Below are 19,000 nucleotides of genomic sequence, written 5' to 3'. Positions count from 1 at the left end.
GTCACACCGGAGACGGGAAGGACTGTGAGGCACAGACAGGATCATTTATTCTTGGCTGTTTTGGGACAGCGTGACAGAGGAGGTTATGTGGGGGGTCTGGGTGTGGGGGGCTTCCTGGGGGTGGACAGGGTCCAGCAGATGGCACTGGGGAACAGGGGATACCACTTCATGGAAGGGTTGGGGGATCAGCACTGTGCCGCTGGTCGCCCTCGGCCATCTGGGCCCCCAGAGAGGTGGTGTCTCCCCTCATGATGAGCAGGCAGATCAGCTTTGGGACATTCTCATTGAAATATGCCTGATGAGAGACCGGGGAGCAGGGTCACTCAAGGAAACCCTCAGGGAGATGCACAGTGAGAGCGGAGGTGCAGCGACGGCCCACAGCCTACAGATCATACTGCAACCGCACAGCTACTCTGCAAATGTGGGCTCAGGTGTATTGCAGCACCCAGCTCTACCAGCAGGGAGACAGAGGATCCAGACATGGCTTCACAGGGGTTGTGAGGGACACTGGAAACGTGTGCGGAGGATGTCTTACAGTGACCAAAACCTTAACGAGGAATTAATGATTCAATAAGGCGCTCTTTTTGTACACTTTCATTGTTCGTTGGGTTTATGGTCTTTCTGAAATGGCTTTAACAGTCTGAATGGTTTAGTTTTTATTTTAGAAGTTAAAACACGTAAATTCATGCCAAACATTTAAAATGCTGTTTATACTTATGTCTTCAGCCCAACTCACCACTAAGCTTAACCAAACAAAATACAAGACTTTTTGCATTTTTGTTTTCTGATTGCAGTCACAGATTTTTATACAGTTGAGTTTTCCCTTGTGAGGACCAAAAAAATGTCCCCATGAAGTCTACAGACCATTCTATGAAAGATCTCCGCAATATAATATATACATAACCTAACCACCCCCCCCCCAACACACACACACACATACACACACAGACCTGCACACCCACCTCCACATTCACACACCCCACCCTTGCTCAGGACAGACAACAGCAGCATGTCTTTATGCCAAGACAGCGTGTCTTAATTATGGATTAATTGTGTCGTTAACACATTTTTTGCTGCTGGCAACACATTGAGCCTGTCAAGGTTAATTACTGCAGCATGTTTATTTCCTGTCAGCGAGTGTGGCAGGCTGTCGGGGACACCCCCGCCCCCCAGCGACGCACCGGCCACCGCACGCCTCTGCGTGCCTGTCCCCTGGGCCCCTCTGCTGCTGCCCACTGGAGCTTCCACACACACACACACACACACACAGGAGCAGCCCCACTTGCCGTGTGCTCTCTAGATCCACCCGTTGGTGCAGGTGGACGCAGGTTAGCACAGTATGGGGGAGCCCTACAAGACGGAGACACTGTGAGAGGGTGACACGGGGAGAGGGTGACACGGGGAGAGGGTGACACGGGGAGAGGGTGACACGGGGAGAGGGAGACACGGGGAGAGGGTGACACGGGGAGAGGGAGACACGGGGAGAGGGTGACACGGGGAGAGGGTGACACGGGGAGAGGGTGACACGGGGAGAGGGAGACACGGGGAGAGGGAGACACGGGGAGAGGGTGACACGGGGAGAGGGAGACACGGGGAGAGGGTGACACGGGGAGAGGGTGACACGGGGAGAGGGTGACACGGGGAGAGGGAGACACGGGGAGAGGGAGACACGGGGAGAGGGAGACACGGGGAGAGGGTGACACGGGGAGAGGGAGACACGGGGAGAGGGAGACACGGGGAGAGGGAGACACGGGGAGAGGGAGACACGGGGAGAGGGAGACAGTGCTGGGTCTGGCCTGCCTCACCCAACACCCGCTAGTTACTGTTACCTGCTTGTGAGGAACTGCAGGGGAAACCCCCTCCCCCCCCTCCAGCATCCACACCGGTGCCAATTTGGACTATTCCAGTGCCGAAAATTACAGAATGATGGATTTAATCAAGGAGTGATTCAGAGATGAAGCAATTGCACTTCAATGTCCAGCAGGGGGGGTGGGGGGGTGACAGCTAAGGCATTAAAGAATCAAGGGGGGAAACGCGAGCCCTGCAGCTGGGGGGGAGGGGTTACAGTGACCTGTCAGGCACTGACTGGCATTATCTGGGGGGCAGGGGGTTACAGTGAGCTGTCAGCAGGCACTGCCTCACATCATTTGGGGGGTAGGGGGTACCTTGAGCTGTCAGACACTGCCTGGCATCATCTCGGGGGGGGAAGGGGGTTTGCAGTGAGCTGTCAGACACTGCCTGGCATCATCTCAGGGGGGAAGGGGGGTTTGCAGTGAACTGTCAGACACTGCCTGGCATCATCCGGGGGGCATTGCGATTTCAGGCACTGCCTGGTGTCATGTGGGAGGGGGTGGTATCAGAGATTTTACCTGTTGGCTTTAAGCTGAGAGTCAAAGGCTCTGCAGAAGACCACGGAGACCAAGGAGGCTGCAGTGTTGCTTCCCAAACAGGCAGTGGTGCTGCAGATCCTGATGGACTGGAGTGCAAACACACACACACACACACACACACACACACACTAGTTTGTATTTATATCTTCATGGGGACTCTCCATTCATTTCTATGGAGATAAACTAATCACACCCAGGGCCGAACATAAGAGCCTTAACCCCTACCCAGCCCTAACTTTAACCATAAATAACCAAACAAAAGTTTTTTGATTGCATTTCAGGACTTTGCGTTCTGAAAAATGGTCCCCACAACATCAAAATAACAGGTTTTTTTATTACATTGTGGGGAACATTTTATCCCCACAAAGTAATATAAACATAATCCCCACACACACAACTGGTCCTATACTTGTGATGATGTCCAGCTGTCTCCTTGACTCCTAACCCCCAAACCAAAAGACAGATGGAAACTGACATTCACTTTAAAACAAATGAACACACATAAAACAAAAAGAAAACATTGCTTTGCCTTCAGTTTGTCTGTGATGAGGACGTGCGGAAAACGCTCATGCTCACACTCTCCCATGACTCAGTGCTGCAGATTCCATCCAAACCAGTGACATCCTGCAAGCTGACAGAGGAGATCCATGGAACATTCAGGCAGGCTCCAGCCTCACCTCCACTTGCTACACCTCCCTCGCCAACTGCTCCTCCTGCCCTAAGCTGGAGGAGAAAATTCAGGTCACTCCTACAAGAAGGAAGAGGGAGGCACCCCCCCCCCCCAGAGAGCTCAGTGACAGTGAGAATAGAGTGGATTGATGGTACATTTCTGCTCTAATCTGCTCGCTGACTCAACCCCTGACAGCCTGTCCCCCCCCGATAGCCTCTCGTGATATTAATGCCTAGAGCAGCAAAAGCCAGCTGGGAAATGGGAAGATTTATCAGGCTGCCAGTTCAGCTGACGGCCAATTTGCCCAGTGGAAGCCTTCCGATAGCAGAACTGCCACCCAGAAACGGTGAAGGGATAGCAGCTGGCCTAGTGGTGAAGGTACCCGACTCACCTCAGCAGCAGAACTCCAAGCAATGGCTGTCTTAGCTTTAAGTTGAGGGCCGCGGCATAACGTGATGATGGAAAGGAGCAGACCCACAGATAAGGGAGACACACACATCTGCCTGACACATCCGGCCTTTATTTAACAAGGAAGCTGGTGTCATGAGAGCTAATGGCTCCACCTGGTGGACAACTTGGGTCCTGCGAGTGTATATCAATAATCACCAAACCTGATCAGCTCATGGACCCTTCCCTGCATCCATTCAAAAAATTCCCCATGCAGAAGGTTTCTCCAGAATTGTCTGATGTTCCACACCTGCCTGGCTGCCTAAGCGTCTACTCTCACTCAGATCCTCACTCTGTCATTGCTCAGGTTACTGTGCGTTACGAGTTCTGTTTGTTTCTTAGTCCTGCTCCCTGTGTTGCTCTGTTCCCTGATGTTATTATTTTATGGCTCAGACCAGATATGTGTGAAGCTCACATGTTCTTCTTCTCAGGTGTCCATGACTATTCTTGAGGTATTCCAGCCCTCCCATCTGCACACTGCCTTAGAATAGGAGAGCCCCAAAAACTCTGTGCTCACTGAAACTGGTGCTGGACCAAGATGATGAGTGTTTATTAAGCAGTAATTGACAGTGCCAAGTTGTTACTGAGTAGCTGTTGAAAGCAATGAACGGTTATTGAGTGGATACTTAAAGTAATGAGTGGGTATTGAAAGCAATGCCTAACATGTTTAACCATTTAGAGTTCAGCCTGCAGGCAAGATAAACTCACTTGTTCATCAATATTCCATTCCTTGTTGGTTTGTGAACAAGGCATTGATGTAATCTAAGTGAAAGAGTCGGACTGTGGCTCCTGCCGTCTCACCTGAAGCCGTCACCTCCCAGACGGCTCCTGCCGTCTCACCTGAAGCCGTCACCTCCCAGACGGCTCCTGCCGTCTCACCTGAAGCCGTCACCTCCCAGACGGCTCCTGCCGTCTCACCTGAAGCCGTCACCTCCCAGACGGCTCCTGCTATCTCACCTGAAGCCGTCACCTCCCAGACGGCTCCTGCCTGCTCACCCTTCTCGCCTGCCTGCTTGCCTACAGCTGTTGCCTGCGGCCGTCACCTTGTCAGCTCCTGCCCACTCGCCTGTGGCCTTTGCCATGTCGGCTCCTGCCCGCTTGCCCACCTCCTTACCATCGGCCCTCCCTGCCTCCTCAGCTTGTGCCTCGTCTCCTGGCCCCTCGCGCCAACACTCGCTTCATCTCCAGGGCTCTCCGGCCACCACCAGCCCTGTACCAGAACCCCTGGACATTACTGGACTTGTGACCGACCTCTCAGCCACTTGCTCTTAAAAGGGCAACCAGGACCGTGTTAGGGACCCGGAACGGAATCCCATGGATCTGACCCCGTATATTGGGCCCCAGCATCCATCCCGGAATCACACGTCCCCTGCTTTTAGTCACAAAGGAAACCCTGGTCTTGACAGGCACCCAGAAGAGCGGCCAAACGGTTCTCTATTTCCCGAAGGGGGAGACGAGAACACACCATCCATGGCCACCCTGCTCCCACCTTGCGAGCCCATCTGGACTCTCGGAGGGATGTTGTCCCCACACTTACTCCTGTCTGTTCTTGCCTGACAGGTCCTTCGGCTGTCGCAGACCCCTACCAGTGGCACCTCCTGGCTCAGTGATGTCCTCCAGTCCAGGCCCTGCGGTTCCCTTGGCGCCTCCCGGTCTCCGCCATGCTGTCCCCTCAGCACCATCCGACCCTGACCCTGCGAGTCCTTCCACAGACCCTGGTCCATGGCCACCTGATCCGATGATGCCCTCGGTTGCCACAGGCTCTCCGAAGCTTGGAAGGCCCCACATTCAGCCATAAGCACCTGACCTGCTGGGGTCCTCCACACCTCCCTGCTCATCTAAGATTCCACTTGCACCCTTGGTTTTGCTGCTATGTCCAAGTTCCCTGATGCCTTTCCTTGGTCTCTACCCTGCTTGGTGACTTCTCGGGTCGCTGTCCTTGTGGTCCCTCAGCTAGTCAACCCTGTTCTGTAGCATGTCTGGTCTTCTGTCCCTGTGGTCCTTGTCATGGCCCCTTCTGTTCCATTTTCCTCATTGAGTCACTATGTCAGGTACCAAGCCGTCCTATTGTACAATGTCCTGCCTGGTCTGGTGCTTTGTGGCGTTGCCTGTGCCCGTCATGTGAGGGTTAGGGTTAGAGTTCCCTGGTCCCGCTTTGTCTTCCCCAAGTCTCGTGTTCTGTGAGTTAGACCATTTGGTGTTCTGTCTAGTCTCATTCGCCTGTGTCTTGATCCCTAGTGTTTGTTCTCCTGTCCGCTCCCTCGTGGCCCTTCCCTAACGGGTTCATCGTGCCCAGAGATCACACCTTTTGGGGGTGGGGGTTCTGTCACGTCCCACCCGCTTCACTTTTTCTACCCTGTTTCCCCTTGGGCCTCAAACATGCCCCACCAGATGCCTGTGAGCCTTACATCTCATTCCAGCCCCCATATTTATCGCTCCCAGCTGTTCTTCTTAGCCTTAAGTTCCTCATAGCTCTGTAGTCCTTAGTTCTGTTATGGTCTTGCTGTCCTGTTTTTTTAAAACATGTTCGTTAATTTTGCTCTGTATGTTGTGACATTTATCATTTTCGCCACATTGGCAGTTTCCTTCAGTGTCGTGTTTTACCACATTGCCACCCCAGTAAAATCCCTGGATCTAGTGTAGCCACCCCACTATAAAAGGTCTGGCCACACCCCCGTCAGACAGAAAGGGCAGGTGCTCAGGCAGTTACACCCCCCCCCCCCCCACCACATGCCTGTTCCAGAGAAATCCATATATAGATAGATTCTGCATACATTTCCACTTTCTACCCCAATTGGCAAAAGTTACCGGGAATACACATAACATGATGCTACCATATTTCTTATATACAACAGAAAAGTCCCAGAACGAGCGTTCTTTCCAGAAACACAAAATCTTAGAAAAATGTCTACTTTTGAGGGATGCCACTAGGTGGAGACAAACTATAGACTATTAAATAAATCTGGCGACAAGAAAGCGGATCTATGTGCGATATACTGTACAGTATATAGTAAAATGTCTTCAAACAAACATATACCATAATTACTGCATTTTTGACAGAACACTTTTTATTCCAATTTGAAATATGCAGTAATGATTGCACTTATTTCACAATAAAAATCAAGAATATTATGAGATGTAAGCCTTTCAGACATTTTGCAGGAACACAAATCACTTGTAATGATCATAATCATGAAACCAGCATATTATGTATTTTAATAAAGTCTACGTTTCTGTAACTGTTGTATAGACTATTTCATTTAAAATGAAGTGAAACACCACTGCAGAACTTCCCAGCTAAATGACTTCTGGGTTTTGAAGAAAAACTATAAATTCTATGATTTAAGTTAGCCTATGAGAGTATGTTTACTATCGGTCGCATTAGATTTCATATGCACTGACAACCCTACGTGAACTGGCTCTGAAACCCTACGTGAATCTGAAATCTTTGATCCATGAACCATTCCTTTTTAGTTTCCTGTTCTGCATAAATACAGATTTTTCAAAATCGTTCGGCAATCCACCAGATAAAACAAAATAAAACTAATTTTGTTAGCATTAAAATCTGAAACCTCTGCACTGTAGTCCTTTGAATGAGCTGGAGTTGCAGTGAGCACCACACTGCAATCCGCAGTGTAAGTGGATTCCTGTATAATGCGCACATCTTTCCCACCTGCTTTAGTTTCCCTTCTTGTTGGCCGATGGTTGTTTATGCCCATAGTCAGTGGCGTGCACAGACATTTTGGGGGGCAAGTGCTCCAGGGGGAAAAAAGGGCACTTTTTGCATATGTGGAAAACCTTTTCTTTTTATAATAAAAAAACGCACAGGTTAAATGCAATTTGACTTTTATTTCAAAACATTCTCTAAAAATCAAAAATCACACCACAAAAAGATAAAATCTGTATCCAACTCTAAACTATATACATACATATTCACAACACAGTGCGTAAATGTCTGCGAGCATCGCTGAGTCAATAACAACCAGTTAGGCTAAAGACTGCATCTTTAGACAGTTGGACGGTGTTCTAACTTTCTCACAGGAGACACCTACTAAAGACAGTCAAAGACATTAATTTCAATCTTACCAAAGTAGGACAGTAGTTGACGTTAGTTATGGAAAGGCTAATCCACAAAAACGGAGAAACGTCCATAATTCTATTATTCATAATCATGTCAAGGTTTTAGGTTTTTCTGCAGTTCCATCTCTAAAAAGTGTGATGTCTTCCCGTCACTGACTTCAGTTTGAAAACTTTGCATTTATTCACAGATTTCCGTGAGATCATCCTAAAATTTGTAACGAAAAATGGGCTCAAAAGAGCCCTCTGCCTAACGGCATGTAGCCTATAGCATAACGTGATATTTTCAATAGTGTATGCAAAAAGGTCGGAATTGATGGAGAGTGGGGTTGCCTAAATGGTTTAGGTTACATTTTAAATGTGTCGTTTTTTTGTTTATCCATATGGATGGATGGAGGGGGCAAGCTGGCAAAGTTTGTCATGTGCAGTTTCTGACAGGCTACTTCACAACAAAACAATTGCAGGTTGGTCTTAGAGGGCAAACAGAATAATTTCACTCGATTCATGGGTTACCTGACTGGTTGGGAAGGGAAAGAGCTGCCGTGTTGTCCGCCGTGGCTCCCAGTCGCTATAGTTAGCCTACTATGCCTACTCCAAGTAGTCCTATGTCATGCCGCTGCTACACGCCTCACAACAAATGAACTGCAAGCGTGTTCACGTGACACGGTGACAGTGAAAAAGCGACAGGGTTCGGGTGTCTTTGAAGAAGGGGCACAAATCAAGCCATTATTTTCACACCTTTTTAAATCGCGCAGCTTTAAAAAAAAAAAAAAAATCACGTCTTTCAAAAGGGCACTTTTTTGGACTGAGGGCAAAAGGGCAAGTGCTTCAGCACCACCTTGTCTCTATCTGTGCACGCCAGTGCCCATAGTTCTCAATCTTTTCAATTTTAAGGCCCTATTTATCACTGGGCCACGTTAGATGGCATTTAATAACCATGTACCAATATTTATGTCTTTGGCACAAAAAAAAAAATCACATTTGGACACAGGAACCAACATATTCGGTACTGTCCAGATAATTCACATGAAAAATTTTCACAGCCACATTCATCACTTCGTGTCACAGTGGCGACATCCTTTTCAATGCTGAGCTTTCGCAACACAGTTTTTCCACTCCAGCCCATTGTCCTGGAAATAATCATCCAGACATAGAACACATTCCTGTGCTGTTGTTCTGCTTCAAGTTCACCATAAAGTAACACAAGGGTCTCAATAGTAGTGATTGCCAAATAAAACTTGCCTTGACCGAGTGTCTAAATGAGATCTGTGTTGGCAGTGGGTTCCTCTGGTTATTATACTTGCCACATACAATCTGAAGAAAATTTAAGTGAAGAGAAATCGCTATGCGATGAATTAGCATTCTGTGAGTGGTGTATTAAGTATTGCACCCCATACATGACAAACAGGCACCAGATCACTGCATTCAAAAGAGTGAGGGGTTATTCAGAGAGGACAGATCAAGCAATAATTACTGTATGTCTCGTTTAATAATCCTACATGCTCTCCCAACTGGTAGCTTTCAAAGAGGATTGACCTCATTGTTCATGCAAAACTAAACATTTTTGAAGGCCTCTATACCTTAACAAGTTTAGGATTAAATGCAGCACAGCCCTTGATGTCCTCTCTGGATGCATGGAGGTGATTTTTTAATGCTGTGTTAGATCAAATCCATGAATGCATTTCCAAACGCTGTGGATACGTGTGTCTGCGATGGAGCACCATGGTACCTTAACCGGCCTCAGATAACTAATCACTCAGGCATTTCCGAGTCACATTTGTATTTTTTCTAGTCTTCATTTATATCCCTCGCAAATTTAACACAAACAAGTGTCTGGTCTAAGTGAAAGACTAATGTAGGCTGATATATTGTGGGAAAAGGTTTTCCTGATTATTCACATAAATTTCAGAGGTTGAATGCATAGTAAAATTGCCTCATTTCCTAAAAGGCCGGGCCAAGCAGGGACTGACAGAGGCAGCCGGTGACATCTCTGGAAGGGTGACCGCCCCCCGCCCCCCCCCCTGGCATCTCCCAGTCTGCACTGCCAGCTCGTTTTGGGCTCTCCTGCTCTCCGGTGGAGCTCAATTCATTAATCTCACAGAAAATCTTCTGAGCAGCAATAACACTGCAGGATTCTTCTATTATTAATGATGGCAAAAAGATATTCAGGCAGACTTGCTGGCTGCTCTCCGACACCAGCAGGGAAATCCCACCTTTCTCTTACCGTTTCTATTTACCGCCATATTTTCTAGTCATTTTCCCACTATTAACATTCAATGATTTTGAAAAAATAAAGAAATCAACGTATCACAGTATTTATGGCCATTCACATAAAATGATTATCTTTCCTGTTTCTCAGTGAAGCCCCTGATTCCATCCCTCAGCAATGACTGGGCGACCGTTTGCTTACTGTCCTTCCCTCTCATCCCGCTGTCCCAGGGTTCTGATGCTCTGCCCGGCAGCGAGATGATCATATGTCACTAACCAAAGGGCGAAAGGGGGGCTTCAGGACAGCAGACTGAACGTGACGGCTATGGCTTCCAGCCCCCGCATCACAGACTCCATTGGTGACTTGTTCCATCGGCCAGCTACAGAAGTCTGCACATAGGTTGAACGGCCCACACAGATCTGCGCAGCTGGAGCAGACCACGGGTTCCTGGTGGAAAGGGGGGCTTGGCAGTGCCAGAGGCGCAGGAGACCACAGCCTGGCTGATGATGTCGTTCTCCACCAGTTCTACTGGCTTCTTTTTGGAGAAGCTGCAACTGCAGAGCAAGGAGTGGGAGGCCAAGCGGCAGAGGCTGCCCTCTCATGGGTCGCCACAAGGACCAATGACAGCCTTGGCTTTATCGTTTCTTTTTTACTTTTCTTGCGATTGGCTCTTGGCTCCCGTGTGCCAGTCTGTCATTGGTGGAGGCCATGAGCGAATCAGGAGGGCTCTTCTCGTGTTCAATGAGACAGGTGGCATCTATTAAGCAGTTTTGTTGACCTTGAGCGCAATGGTATGGTGTGGGCAAGGCTTCCATCAGGGGACAACAAAATGCATGATACATTTTCATAAACTCTTTCAAAATGCATGATACATTTTCATAAACAGGGTGGACAAGTTTCTGTCATTTACAGAAAAATGTCCAGGGATATTACCTGATCACAGCAAGGTAACATGCGAGGATATACGATATATCAAAGCACACAAACAGGGAGTCTCTCATCTACTGTAACACTCTGTTTTTCAGGGTCTGCACACATTTCCTGAAAAGCAGGAAAACTCTCACACACTGACACACAGCAAAAATGATGAAGAGGATAATGACTGCAAAACAAGTAACAAGCACATCTACAGAAACAGTTACGAAAAGTTAGAAATATGCTTGCCTGCATGGCGGAAGTACAAAAAAATCATTCTTTCATTAGCTGATAAATCTGCAGACTATTGCATAAGTCACATAAATAAGTGAAGCTGAGTTGTTGAGTTGTTAGGAAAGAGCTGTTAGGAAAGAGTTGTTAGGAAACAAATTCTTCATTCCTAGTTTATGTACCATCCGCTCTGATTCATTTCACATTTGGCCAAGCCCATAAATGAAGGCACTGCTGGATAGTTCATGAGATACACAGAAAGCAAAATACAGTAACGTTAAATATGTGTCTACAGTGGGTTTGAAGCGCACAGTGCAAATGATAAGCAAACTGTGTTTTGGATGGGAGACAGAAACAGACACGGTGTCCTCTTAATCAGTCCCAGAATGCACCACTATCCTGCCCAGAGCTCCACAGCTGTGGGAAATAACATTGTCCACAAAACAGGCTTTTAGGAGAAAAAAGTTTGCATTTGTATCTCTGTATTTCCCAGGACCAAATAAACAGAAAAAAATAGAAAAAAAAAATCTTTCTGGTGGAAATGGAGAGAGGGTCAGTCATTCGGCCGTGCCGTGTGCAGTTTGACATGTAAATCTCAGCTATGACTGGGGAGGAACATGGAACACGCATTCATGAATTAATGTTACATTTATACAGTGCTTTTCAAGACACCCAAAGTGGTTTACAGAACCAATGGCCAGCCACTTCAACCACTGTGTAGCCCCCACCAGGATTATGCAAGGGCAACCATTCTCCACCAGTACGCTCCCCACATAGTAGTTACGGTGGTGAAGGGGCAGGAGAGAATTCACCAGTTAGATACAGGGGATGATTAGGGGGCCAGATTTGAATGTGCCACAGTGGGCAGTTTAGCCAGGGCATCAGGGCAACACACCTACTCTTTCAAAAGATGCCTAAGAATTCTTATTAAAAATCCTTTGCTTCCTAAAAACTGTTCTTGATGATTGTAGCTAATCCCGTGTACATACTGTAAATGGGAAGACTTATTTTTATGTAATATTTTTTTGTGCAAAAGAACATGACAGTGCAGTCGTGCAATAAGTCTTTTGGGAAATGAAAGGTTTCCCAGCAGAACACTGGCCAAAGCATCGCACTGCCTCCACCTGCTTGCCTTCTTCTCATAGTGCATCCTGATGATGTAACAGAAAACGTGACTCATCAGACCAGTCCAACTTCTTCCATTGCTCCATGGTCCAGTTCTGATGCTCACATGCCCATTTCAGGCACTTTTAGCAGTGGACAGTAGGGATGGCACGGTTCATGAAAAAAAACCGAACCGTTCGGTTCGCTTGTCTCGGTTCGGAGCATGCATGCGTCGCACGGTTCGACGGTTCATGACATGCGCAATGTAGCCTCGTGCCCCGTATGTGACGTCAGTGTGTTTCCCTTTCGCGCGAAAGAATAGGCTATATGCACAGAGCGTTGTGACGTAGTTCCGGTAAAAGTTCAGCCAGCTAAGTAATTTCCGGTAGCCTTTCGTTTGCTGCGTTTAGCTCGTGTTTTCGGCGTTACCACCCTGTCTCTGAAGAAAACGTTTAAATTTCAGCCAACCGATAGCACAACATCTGAACCCTGTTGTGTGCCTTTGTTGTGTGACTTTATTTAATGTGCGGTTAGGCACTTTGTTAAAGAAAATTAAGTTATCTGTGACAAAGCACTCCAGTGAGTGTCATGCCTCGATCGTCCGCTCTTTCCGTGTGCCACGCCCCCTCGTTAACCCTGTGTGGATTCCCCGTGTTTACCAGCTGTTCCTGATTGTTGTCAAATTTGTCATTACTCCATTGTATTTAGTCCGCGTTTCCGTTTCTTTCTCCAGTCCGGTCATTATATTGCAATTCTGCTTTACCGCTCGTCTGTGTTCCTTTTGCTCATTAAACCCCGCATTCCCCCGATCCTAGGTCTCCTCGCCTCTGCTTCCCCAGTAAGTGTTGTAACAGTGAGCCTGCTTCCATGCTGCAATGTGAACATTTGCCATGTTCCTAAAAATTCTGTTTATTGCAGTGTCTGACCACACAGACCTACAGGCTATTGCCAGATGATCATACTAGACATATCAACTGGACATACACTCACCTAAAGGATTATTAGGAACACCTGTTCAGTTTCTCATTAATGCAATTATCTAATCAACCAATCACATGGCAGTTGCTTCAATGCATTTAGGGGTGTGGTCCTGGTCAAGACAATCTCCTGAACTCCAAACTGAATGTCAGAATGGGAAAGAAAGGTGATTTAAGCAATTTTGAGCGTGGCATGGTTGTTGGTGCCAGATGGGCCGGTCTGAGTATTTCACAATCTGCTCAGTTACTGGGATTTTCATGCACAACCATTTCTAGGGTTTACAAAGAATGGTGTGCAAAGGGAAAAACATCCAGTATGCGGCAGTCCTGTGGGCGAACATGCCTTGTTGATGCTAGAGGTCAGAGGAGAATGGGCCGACTGATTCAAGCTGATAGAAGAGCAACTTTGACTGAAATAACCACTCGTTACAACCGAGGTATGCAGCAAAGCATTTGTGAAGCCACAACACACAACCTTGAGGCGGATGGGCTACAACAGCAGAAGACCCCACTGGATACCACTCATCTCCACTACAAATAGGAAAAAGAGGCTACAATTTGCACGACCTCACCAAGATTGGACAGTTGAAGACTGGAAAAATGTTGCCTGGTCTGATGAGTCTCGATTTCTGTTGAGACATTCAAATGGTAGAGTCAGAATTTGGCGTAAACAGAATGAGAACATGGATCCATCATGCCTTGTTACCACTGTGCAGGCTGGTGGTGGTGGTGTAATGGTGTGGGGGATGTTTTCTTGGCACACTTTAGGCCCCTTAGTGCCAATTGGGCATCGTTTAAATGCCACGGCCTACCTGAGCATTGTTTCTGACCATGTCCATCCCTTTATGGCCACCATGTACCCATCCTCCGATGGCTACTTCCAGCAGGATAATGCACCATGTCACAAAGCTCGAATCATTTCAAATTGGTTTCTTGAACATGACAATGAGTTCACTGTACTAAAATGGCCCCCACAGTCACCAGATCTCAACCCAATAGAGCATCTTTGGGATGTGGTGGAACAGGAGCTTCGTGCCCTGGATGTGCATCCCACAAATCTCCATCAACTGCAAGATGCTATCCTATCAATATGGGCCAACATTTCTAAAGAATGCTTTCAGCACCTTGTTGAATCAATGCCACGTAGAATTAAGGCAGTTCTGAAGGCGAAAGGGGGTCAAACACCGTATTAGTATGGTGTTCCTAATAATCCTTTAGGTGAGTGTATTTTGAACTATTACAGATTGATGTCTTGTACATACACAGAAACTGGATTTTATCGATTACTCAAGAACATTCAATATAATTAATAGCAATTTTTTTCACGTTATATATATATATGAAAACGAACCGAATCAGGCTTAATCAAGATAGGTGATCTATCATTTTAACGATCCCCAATTAAATTAACCCCGTGGACCGGACAAATACAAAACGAATGATTAAACATTACATGCGTCTCTTTTTGTATGTTTTCTAAATAAGACCGCGTGCCCATACCCAACTGTAATAGCGATTAAAGCGATCTATTCTTTTAGCATTTATGTTAAGGCAAGACTTTTATTTTATTACTGTTCTGCGATTAATAATGTTTAATAATTTTAATAATGTGCTTTAAGTCAAGTCAAATTCAGTTTATGCATGATTACATGATATAGCTTTTTTAATACTGTATCCTAAATTGTGGATAATTAAGCTATATATATATATCATATGTTGAAGTACATTTCTGGAGTGTTAAAGATTAAAAGAAAAAATAACAAGAACCGTACAGAACCGAAAACCGTGACCCTAAAACCGTGATACAAACCGAACCGTGGGTTTTGTGAACCGTGCCACCCCTAGTGGACAGGGAACAGCATGGACAGTCTGACCGGTTTGCCACTATGCAGCCCCATGCACAGCAAGCTGTGATGCACTGTGTGTTCTGACACCTTTCTATTAGGGGTGGCACGGTTCACAAAACCCACGGTTCGGTTTGTATCACGGTTTTAGGGTCACGGTTTTCGGTTCTGTACGGTGAGGTCGTGCAAATTGTAGCCTCTTTTTCCTATTTGTAGTGGAGATGAGTGGTACCCGGTGGGGTCTTCTGCTGTTGTAGCCCATCCGCCTCAAGGTTGTGTGTGTTGTGGCTTCACAAATGCTTTCCTGCATACCTCGGTTGTAACGAGTGGTTATTTCAGTCAAAGTTGCTCTTCTATCAGCTTGAATCAGTCGGCCCATTCTCCTCTGACCTCTAGCATCAACAAAGCATGTTCGCCCACAGGACTGCCGCATACTGGACGTTTTTCCCTTTGCACACCATTCTTTGTAAACCCTAGAAATGGTTGTGCATGAAAATCCCAGTAACTGAGCAGATTGTGAAATACTCAGACCGGCCCATCTGGCACCAACAACCATGCCACGCTCAAAATTGCTTAAATCACCTTTCTTTCCCATTCTGACATTCAGTTTGGAGTTCAGGAGATTGTCTTGACCAGGACCATACCCCTAAATGCATTGAAGCAACTGCCATGTGATTGGTTGATTAGATAATTGCATTAATGAGAAACTGAACAGGTGTTCCTAATAATCCTTTAGGTGAGTGTATGTCCAGTTGATATGTCTAGTATGATCATCTGGCAATAGCCTGTAGGTCTGTGTGGTCAGACACTGCAATAAACAGAATTTTTAGGAACATGGCAAATGTTCACATTGCAGCATGGAAGCAGGCTCACTGTTACAACACTTACCGGGGAAGCAGAGGCGAGGAGACCTAGGATCGGGGGAATGCGGGGTTTAATGAGCAAAAGGAACACAGACGAGCGGTAAAGCAGAATTGCAATATAATGACCGGACTGGAGAAAGAAACGGAAACGCGGACTAAATACAATGGAGTAATGACAAATTTGACAACAATCAGGAACAGCTGGTAAACACGGGGAATCCACACAGGGTTAACGAGGGGGCGTGGCACACGGAAATAGTGGACGATCGAGGCATGACACTCACTGGAGTGCTTTGTCACAGATAACTTAATTTTCTTTAACAAAGTGCCTAACCGCACATTAAATAAAGTCACACAACAAAGGCGCACAACAGGGTTCAGATGTTGTGCTATCGGTTGGCTGAAATTTAAACGTTTTCTTCAGAGACAGGGTGGTAACGCCGAAAACACGAGCTAAAAGCAGCAAACGAAAGGCTACCGGAAATTACTTAGCTGGCTGAACTTTTACCGGAACTACGTCACAACGCTCTGTGCATATAGCCTATTCTTTCGCGCGAAAGGGAAACACACTGACGTCACATACGGGGCACGAGGCTACATTGCGCATGTCATGAACCGTCGAACCGTCGAACCGTGCGACGCATGCATGCTCCGAACCGAGACAAGCGAACCGAACGGTTCGGTTTTTTTTCATGAACCGTGCCATCCCTACTTTCTATCAACATCAGCATTAACCTTTTCAGCAATTTGTGCTGCAGTCGCTCTCCTGCAGAATCGACCAGACAAATGTTGTTCAGCAAAATAGTTGAACAACATTTGTCTGGTTATAATTTCCTCAAATGGTGTGAAAGATGAGAGAGGGCCAGAGGAACACACTGAATTTGGTTTGATGTGGATTCGTTTAAAAATGAGAGTAATTGCAATTTATCCAACTGCAATATTGATAGACGGTTATAGGACCCATACTGTACAAGTGGTGTTATGCTGATTGGCGTTGCACTTTCAAGACGATCCCTAAATTTTCCGGCAGTTTTGTGTGAGCAGAAGGATATTCCCATCTTGCTTTGTATTTTTAATTCATATTGCTGGAGAATGTGGAGCTAACTTAAAGTGTGAAATATTTTCCTCGTTTAACTTCACATGTAGAGCCTAATCTGAAAAGAATTGCCGCCGACCGCAGCGAGAGAGCGCAGTGTCTCTGTCTGTATAGTTGGCATGATCGCTGTTGTTTTCACGGCTTATTAATTAAAAAGCCATCAGGCTTTCAAATTTCTTTCCGTTTGATCGCGACCCCTGAAGTGATTTCGTCCTAACAATATGTTTTTAAAGAAATACGGATGACATTGCTCCCTATGAGCAATCCGCTGTCAGAGGAGAGCTTAGGGACCGTCCGCAAAGTGCAAAACGAAAACGGATAATGTCAATAATTTCACTTCCGAAGAGTGAAGAGCCACCAAAATCACCAAAGGCTTTTGGAATGTTATCATGGTCATACTACACCCCTTAGTTTGGTGAAATATACCTTAGTCTATTTATAAAGATTTTTTAATGATTTTTTATTAGGAATGTCATTTAATAACTTTCTTACTATAAAGTGTAGTTCCACCAAACTACACTTCCACAGCGGACTGCTCATAGGTATGGAGGACTAGACATGACATAATTATAAATAAATAAATGTGTGAATAAATAAGTAAATACTGAAATAAATAAATACATAAATACAGTTTGGCCATGAAAATTGCTAAATGGATTCCTATATTTGTTTATTAACGTATTTAAATATTTATGAATTTCCACATTTCGTCATTTATTTATTTATGTATTTCCACATTTCTACATTTATTTATTACTGTATTTCCACATTTCTACATTCATTAATTTCTGCATTTCTGTCTCTGTATGTTAATAAGGTGGGCGGTCCCAAAAGCATGATTGGTTAAAAGTCGAGGCATTACTAATTGAGTCGCAAGGAAGCTCGACTTTTAACCAATCATGCTTTTGGGGCCGCCCACCTTATTAACATACAGAGACAGTAATGCAGAAATAAATAAATGTGGAAATACATAAATATTTAAATACGTTAATAAACAAATATAGGAATCCATTTAGCAGTTTTCATGGCCAAACTGTATTTATGTATTTATTTATTTCAGTATTTACTTATTTATTCACACATTTATTTATTTATAATTATGTCATGTCTAGTCCTCCATACATAGGGAGCAGTCCACTTAGCTTTAATCGTAGTCGGTCAGAAAACTGTTAGGTCTACACCTGACCGTCTCATAAGAAAAAAAAAAACATATATCACGTGACATATTACGTGCCTTTACATAAGTGCTTTCCACCTAGTGGTTAAACTAGCAAATGCACTCGACAACAATGAACTAAACAATAATATTTCAAATATTTTAATGAATAACACAATTTAACAAACAACAAAAACCTATGCTTTCTATATGGCTCTTACAACAATTTCGTCAAAATCTTGCATGAAAAAATAGTTAGCCTATTGCGTTCTGGCGTTGTTTGCCATTTCCTACCAAATCAGGTGGCTTTATTAGCTCCAATGATGGCAGAGCGCGCGTCAATTAGCAGCACGAGCTGGTAGACTGGCTTGATTTCAAGAAGATGAGACATTCAACATGGACCCATTCAACATGGTGTATCTTAATGGTATATTAGTGGGTAATACCTAGTAGATAACTTGTCATCCACATAATTCTAAGTTAGGGTACACACAGTATTGCAGAGTGCACGCACAATAAGCACACCAAACTTTCCAATACACATATACTGTATAGTTGCTTGTAATTATTATGACATCGGTAGAGGCGTAAGTCAGTATATCTACTATTCTTTTACAAAATGGCACACCCCAGACGTTGAGTGAGTACTTTTACTTTAAAAAATACTTTAAAGTAAATTTAAAAGTAAGTACTTAGTACTTTCACTTAAGTAAGATTGTTGATGTAGCACTTCTACTTTTACTTGAGTACATATTTTGCAGGGTATTTGTACTTTTACTTAAGTACTAAGCTTCAGTACTTCCTCCACCACTGAATTAGCCACAGAAAGGTTAAAATACACTGTAATTTCTTGTCATAACAGCACGCATTCACGCAAAATACAGTAAATGCCTTTCTGACTTGCTGTACTGGAACACGGTTAACTCGGGTGTGATGTTGTGTATTTCTTCAGAATGGCTGAGCCCCCCTAAGGGTCAAATTCTTGAATCGCCACCTAATAGTCCAATGTCATGATACTGAT

Source organism: Paramormyrops kingsleyae, chromosome 2 (genome assembly GCF_048594095.1).
Source record: "Paramormyrops kingsleyae isolate MSU_618 chromosome 2, PKINGS_0.4, whole genome shotgun sequence".
NCBI lineage: Eukaryota > Metazoa > Chordata > Actinopteri > Osteoglossiformes > Mormyridae > Paramormyrops > Paramormyrops kingsleyae.
The sequence above is the reverse complement of the archived record's forward strand: the minus strand, read 5'-3'. Positions refer to the sequence as shown.